The 7,565-nt window shown below is 39.4% G+C and overlaps 1 non-coding gene across 1 annotated transcript; it reads left to right on the top strand.

Annotated features, from left to right (window-relative positions):
• The first annotated feature begins 2,507 nt into the window (after nucleotides 1-2,507).
• Nucleotides 2,508-2,614, top strand: LOC111822034 (U6 spliceosomal RNA). Its single transcript, XR_002825320.1, has one exon. It is a non-coding gene; the product is annotated as a U6 spliceosomal RNA (small nuclear RNA).
• The last annotated feature ends 4,951 nt before the right edge of the window (nucleotides 2,615-7,565 follow it).

The following is a 7,565-nucleotide window of genomic DNA, read 5'->3' as shown; positions in this document are numbered from 1 at the left end:
TGCTCTGCACACATGGGGCCTCCATGAGTTGAACCAACTCAGCAGCATCTGATTTTTTTTTTTTTTTTGGTTTCATGATCATAGAGGGGCTGTTCTACTGGGAAGAGCAGAAAAAGATAGGAGTTGTGGAAGAGAGATGGCTGGGGAGTTGAAGGGGTAAAATTGAGTTGAATATAAAAAGATGGTGTTCTTATCAAAAGCTTTTTGTTATATACTACAGAAGCTCACTCCACTAGCTTAAGTTAAAAAGGAATTCAGTTAAAAAACAAAACAAAACAATAAGATTGAATGGAACCAATTTCTGGGAAGGAAAAAAAAAACCAGCATGGCCTTATGAGAATGGCAAATTTAACTATTGACTTTCTTTCCGTAGGACAACATCATCTCTCAATTCTGCTTCTCTCCAGTCTTCTCACTTCTCTTCTTCAAAAGTCTTCATTTCTGGTTCAAGACTTTTTTTCTTTTCTTTTTATTGTGCTTTAGGTGAAAGTTTACAGCTCAAGTTAATTTCTCATACAAAAATTTATACACGTATTCTTAATGTGACCTCAGTTACAATACCTGCAATGTGACAGCACACTCCCCTTCCACTCCACGTTTCTTGTGTCCATTCAACCAGCTCCTGTCCCTTTCTGCCTTCTCATCCTGCCTCTGGACAAGAGCTGCTCATTTAGTCTCGTGTATCTACTTGAACTAAGAAGCACACTCTTCACGAGTATTATTTTATGTTTTATTATTCAGTCTAATTTTTGCCGGAAGAGTTGGCTTTGGGAATGGTTTTAGTTCTGGGTTAACAGAGAGTCTGGGGGCCATATCTTCTGGGTTCCTCTAGTCTCAGTCAGACCATTAAGTCTGGTCTTTTTACTAGAATTTGTGTTCTGCACTCCACTTTTCTCTGCTCCATCAGGGACTTTCTGTTGAGTTCCCCGTCGGGGCAGTCATTGGTGGTAGCTGGGCAGCACCTAGTTCTTCTGGTCTCAGGCTGATGGAGTCTCTGGTTTATGTGGCCCTTTTGTTTCTTGGGCTAATATTTCCTTGTGTCTTTGGTGTTCTTCATTCTCCTTTGCTCCAGGTGGATTGGGACAAATTGATGCTTCTTAGATGGTCACTCGCAAGCTTTTAAGACCCCAGATGCCACTCACCAAAGTGGGATGCAAAACATTTTCTTAATAAACTTTGTTATGCCAATTGACCTAGATGTCCCCTGAACCATGGCCCGCAGACCCCTGCCCCTGCTACTCTGTCCCTCATAGTGTTTGGTTGTGTTCGGGAAACTTCTTAGCTTTTGGTTTAGTCCAGTTGTGCTGACTTCCTCTGTATCGTGTACTGTCCTTCCCTTCACCTAAGACAATTCTTGTCTACTATCTAGTTAGTCCATTCCCCCCCGCAACCCTCATAACCATCAAAGAATGTTTTCTTCTGTGTTTAAATCTTTTCTTGAGTTCTTAGTCTACTATAATATTTGTCCTTTTGTGACTAATTTTACTCAGCCTAATGCCTTCCAGATTCATCCTTGTTGTGAGATGTTTCATGTATTCATCATTGTTCTTTATTGTTGCGTAGTATTCCATTGTGTGAATATACCATAATTTGTTTGATGGGCACCTAGGTTGTTTCCATCTTTTTGCTATTGTGAACAGTGCTGCAATGAACATGGGTGTGCATGTATCTATTCGTGTGACGGCTCTTATTTCTCTAGGATATATTCCAGGGAGTGGGATTGCTGGATCGTATGGTATTTCTATTTCTAGCTTTTTAAGGAGGCGCCAAATCTATTTCCAAAGTGGTTGTACCATTTTACATTCCCACCAGCAGTGTATAAGTGTTTCAGTCTCTCCACAACTTCTCTAACATTTATCATTTTGTGTTTTTTGCATTAATACTAGCCTTGTGGGGTGAGATGATATCGTAGTTTTGATTTGCATTTCTCTAATGGCTAATGATCATGAGCATTTTCTCATGTATCTGGTAGCTGCCTGAATGTCTTCTTTGGTGAAGTGCCTCCATCTTCTTTTGATACAAGTGTTTGCAAGTATTTAATCTGCTCCAGAGAATAGATAAGGAAGGGAATTGTCCAAATTATCTTATAATGAGATCAAAACATTGACACCAAATACTGAAAAGGATGTACACACCAATCTCCCTTATGAATTATCCATGAAAAATCCTAAATAAAATAACAGCAAATAAAATCCAGCTGTACGTTAAAATAATACAGCACAACCAAATGGTTTTTTTCTCATGAATGGGATGATTGTTCAACATTAGGAAATCTATAAATACAGTAACTACAGTAATAGAGGCATCCCTAGGTGGCACAAATGGTTAAGTGTTCAACTACTAACAAAAAGGTTGACGGTTTGAACCCACCCAGAGATGCCTCGGAAGAAAGTCCTGGCAATTTGCTTCCACCAGAAGTCAGAATCTACCCCATGCAACTGGTTTGTTTGTTTTTTTGTTTGTTTGTTTTTGGTATAGTAATAGAGCTGAAGCAAAAAATCATATGACTGCTCACTTCGGCAGCACATATACTAAAATTGGAACGATACAGAGAAGATTAGCATGGCCCCTGCGCAAGGATGACACGCAAATTCGTGAAGCATTCCATATTTTTGGGGACAAGGAAGCTGGTGATAGGGAACCCAAGGTTGAGTAAGGATATTGTTGATGTGTTGTGAGATTGTTAACCATTGTCATAGGGCAACATTTGTAGTAACTGTTAAATGAGAAACTATTTTGTTCTGTAAGCCTTCATCTTAAGTGAGAATAACAGTACAATGGGAAGAGCATAGTCAATGTCACTGAACTGTGCATGTAGAAATTTTTGAAACGGTATATCTTTGGCTACGTGTATTTTCACCAAAAAAAAAAAGGTTGAGAAGTTAGCGGGTTGACATGTTGTGGGATTGTTAACCAATGTCATAAAACAATATGTATACTACTGTTTCATGAGAAACTATTTGTTCTGTAAGCCTTCACCTGAAGTACAATTTAAAAAAAAAAAATCATATGATCATTTTAAATGCTAAAAAGGCAATCAACATTTACTCCTGGAAAAATTTTTTTAGTAATATCAGAATAGATGTGCAGTAAATATTTGTCATTTCTATTTTTAGCTATGGAGCATCAGCATCTTATTCTGGGGTTTGGGGAATCAGCCATTGTGTGAGTCTCAGTGGAACACAGGGTCCCACTAGAAAAGCCAGTCACTTGCTTTTCCTGACCTGTGAGCCACAGTGAAGACATCAACCCAAGCCTGGCCTAGGAGGGATAATACAAAGCAGCGGAGAGAGTTATAATCCAGTCTAGTGGCAATAGCAGAGACAGTGTTCAGTGTCTGCTATGGCATCCCAACCTGACTCCCTGTGGCATCTCAGCCTGACTCCTCCTGGGGTATTATTTTGGCTGCAGTTCTGGCTTCTCAGTCTTTCTTTTTCTTATAGACTGAGTTTGAATCTTTGGCTTTCTCAGGGATTCCATGAGCCATCAAGTAAACTTCTGATTTTTCTTCCCTTAAGTTACCCAGATTTTATTTCTGGTGTTTGCAACCAAGAATTTCAACTAGGACAAGATAGATATCTTCTTGATCTGATTAAAAAAAATATGCATATCTCAAATATTATATTTAATGGCAAAATACCAGAAGCATTCCTATTAATACCAGTAATAAGACAAGGAAGGATGTCTCACTATATGAAATAACAAAAATAGGAAATGTATAGAGACTAAAGTTTATTAGCAGTTACCAGGGGTAACAGGGAGGCAGAAAAGGGAAGAGATTGTTTAGGAAGCAGTGAGCTTTTTCTTATGAGGATGGGAAATTCGCAATGATTATGGGTGATTGTTGCACAGCATGATTGATGTAATTGATATCACTAAATTGTATGCCTAAAAAAGGTTGAATTTGCAAATGTTGTGTTGTATATATTTTCGCAATGATAAAAAAAATAAGACAAGGAATAGTGCTCTCTGTGATCATTATTATTTAATACTGTTAATGGAGTATTAATTGTTGCAAGCTGAGATTGATCATTCCAAAAAAAAAAAAAAAAAAGAAGAAGAAGAAGCTTTCCTACATACAATAATAACATCTGGTTAGAACCTTTAAAAGTGAAGAAAAGGAACTATTCAAAAAAACAACAACCAAAAAGATAAAAAGTTTAACAACAAATTTAACAAGAAATGTGCAGGCCTGCTATGAAGAAAACTTTAAAACTTTTTTTTTTACTGAGAAGCTGTCACAGCCAAGAGGAGGCTAAAAAGGCATGACGACTAAATGTAATATGGGTCCTGGATGCAATTCTGGAACAGAAAAAGGACAGTCAGTAAAAATTAAGGAAACCTGAGTACAGTGTGGAATTTAGTTAATAATAATCAGTTTTGGTTCATTAATTGTGACAAATGTACCATACTGATGGAAAATATTAATAATAAACCGGGGAATATGGGAACTCTGTACTGTCATTGCAACATTTCTCTAAATCTAAATCTATTCTAAAATAAAATGTTTATTTAAAAAAATACTGCTGATAAAATAATAGATAAATAGAAACATATAACTAGTTCTCAGACAGAAAGACTTTATGTTACAACGATGTCAATTTTCCCTAAACTAACTTCTAAATTCAATGCAATCCCAAATAGACGTGAATGAACAGGTGTTTTGTTTTGTTTGCTTTGTTGATTTGTTTTTATGGAACTACATAACTCTAAAACTCATTTAGAAGAATAAAACTATAAGAACATCCAGGAAAAATAAAAAAATATATTAACCGTGGGAGGTACTAGCCCTTCCAGCTGCTACATGTTATAAACTGGAGTACATCAACCAGGCTAGCGCTGGAACAGGACTAGAGGGATAGATGAGCTTTACAGAACAGGGTCTACAAGTGGACCTTAGTACATTAGGGAGTTTTTCTAAGTGATATAGAGATGTTTCTAATCTTTGGGGGAAAGATGGGTTACTAAATGAAAGGTGTTGGAGCAACGAAGTATGCATTTAGGGGGAGAAAAAGAAACGATTACTATTTACTCCTTACATCAAGTTCTTTGCTTATTTGTTTGTCTGAAAATGACCTGTTTTATATATAACTCTTCTGATTCATGAGCTTTCCTGACCCTAGAAATAGAAGTGAATAAAAGTGTGTCCACAAGACACCAACACATGAAAACAGCACAAAAGATGAGTATTTCAGTGAAAGGATTTTTGCCATCTACTGTAAGAGTCTCTAGATTGTTCTAGGGGTAGGGTGGCAAGGAATAACTTTTTATCTCACCAAACTTTGTGAACATGAGTGTGGGCCAGCAAGGTAAGTTAAGCCGCCTGTAAAATGCCTGAATCAAGTCAGGGGAGCTTACCACCAACAGGCCAAAGGAGCTGTAGCAAGGGAACATGATCATGTGTCTCAAACAGCTTAACAAATGTTCATGCTCTTTGCCACAGCAGTTTATTTCTGGGGATTCAGCCTAAGAAAATAATCAGGAATGTGAGCAAAGACCTGTGTGTAAAGGAAAGAAAATTTGCATCTGGCCGAACTAGACAATAAGCAGTCTGTTAAGTAGGAAATTCCTTTTTAAAAAAATTCTTCCTTCTCCCTCCTCCTCCCCTTCCCCCACTCCTTCCTTCTTCTATTTCCTCCTCCTCCTCCTTTTCATCTTTTTTCTTCTCCATCTTCTCTCTCTCACACACACTAATTTTTTTTTTTTTTCATACTTTAATGTGTCTTTTTGTTGTGAGACGGAAGGTCCTGGGCTAGTCTGAATGGGACGGACTGGAAAAAAAATAAGGTAAGTCATTTTGAATAACAAATGCAAATTTTCAGATTCAGCTTTGTAGCACCAGGTGGTGGAGGCCCTTGAACTCAGAAACAAGAGAAGATGTGATGGGGAAGGGGCTGTAGTAGCATGAAAGCAACTGGGAGCCTTGGACAAGAGACGAAAAGTAAGCTGGTCCTTGTGGTCAAGACAGTGAACTGGAAGACCAGCAATGTCTGATCAGTTCTAATTTGTTTCTTTTTCTGCAAGGGATTAAACTCTAGTTTCCCAGAGTTTCAGTTAAAATCTATACCACACAAAAAATGCTAAGGATAGTGGTGTCTTGAGTTCCTGCTGGAGGATAAGGGGTGAGGGGAACAAACAGGAGCACAGGAGAATGATATGGAAGTGGCCAGTTGGGACTGAGGTAGCAGAAATCTCTAGGTGAATTTAACTACCACCTCCCATCCACCTACATCCCAGTGGTTCTTACAACTCCCGAGAGGGTGCCAAACATCCTACAGTTATATGGCATGAGACACAATTGTTTTCTTTGTCTGGTTTTTTAAAAGTAATCCAGAAAGTAAGGGAATTTGGAAGGTTCCTGGGTGGCACAAATGGTTTGTGCTCCACTGGTAACTGGTGGTGGTTTGAATCCACTCAGCAGCACCTCAGAAGAAAAGGCCTGGCCATCTGCTTCCATAAAGATTACAGCCAAGAAAACCCTATGAGGCAGTTCTATTCTGTAATACATAAGGTCAGTATGACTCAGAATGGACTGGACAGCACAAACAACAACAACCAAGGGAATCTGGGAACATTCCAATTATACATGTGCAAGAGCATTTAAGGCACAATTATTTATACCCAGACAAATCTACCTTCATAACGATCTAAAACACTAAACACTGATTTAGAACTTCCAAACATGTGAGCCCCAACAAGGGAGGAAGAGTGGGTCGTCCCAGTCCCAGATCCCAGCCCCTCCCGGCAATTCCTCCTTCTCGTACAACCCCATAGCTGTCCTGGCCACAAGGGAGATCACGTGGACCTGTGGGGATACTGGGTCTTCCTGTCCAAGCTCCATCCACCCTCTGGCCCACTCCTCGGGCCTGGGAACCCACACATCAGTGGAGTAGTCCACTTTCGAAGGGCAGAGGGGGAAGGGTCCCAAATACGTAGGTCCGGAAAACGGGCTCCTCAAGGGAATTCCAGCATACAAGGAGTACAAACGAAGGAGGGATTGGCCTCCAAGTCCTTTGGGGTAGGGCATACCCTATGGAAAAGGCCTAGGTTCAAGTACTGGATTAAATCCAGATGAGCTTTTTGAAAATGACCAACCTAGATTTCCCTGTGATTTTAGAAGTCTTGTTATGGGTACAAGAAGATTTGAGGACAGCTATACTGAAGATGAAGGAGCCCTTATGATGCAATGATTAACCATACAGATGCTAACCGAAAGGTCAGTGATTCTAACCCACCTGCGGCTCCACAAGAGAAAAGACTGGCAATCTGCTCCCATAAAGATATCAGTCAAGAAAACTCTATAGGGTAGTCCTACTCTGTCACATGGGGTCACTTATGAGATGAAATCAACTCAATGACGCCTAACAACAACAACATACGGAAGATAGGAGTCCTGGGTGGTGTAAACATTTAGTGCATTCAGCTGCTAAAACTGAAAGGTTGGCAGTTCGAGTCCACCCAGAAGTACCTCAGAAGAGAGGCCTGGAGATCTATTTCCAAAAAATCACTATTGAAAACCATACAGAGCGTAGTTCTACTCTGACACACATGGGGTCACCATAAGT

The sequence above is a fragment of the Trichechus manatus genome, unplaced genomic scaffold (genome assembly GCF_000243295.1).
Source record: "Trichechus manatus latirostris isolate Lorelei unplaced genomic scaffold, TriManLat1.0 scaffold00121, whole genome shotgun sequence".
NCBI lineage: Eukaryota > Metazoa > Chordata > Mammalia > Sirenia > Trichechidae > Trichechus > Trichechus manatus.
The sequence above is the reverse complement of the archived record's forward strand: the minus strand, read 5'-3'. Positions and strand labels throughout refer to the sequence as shown.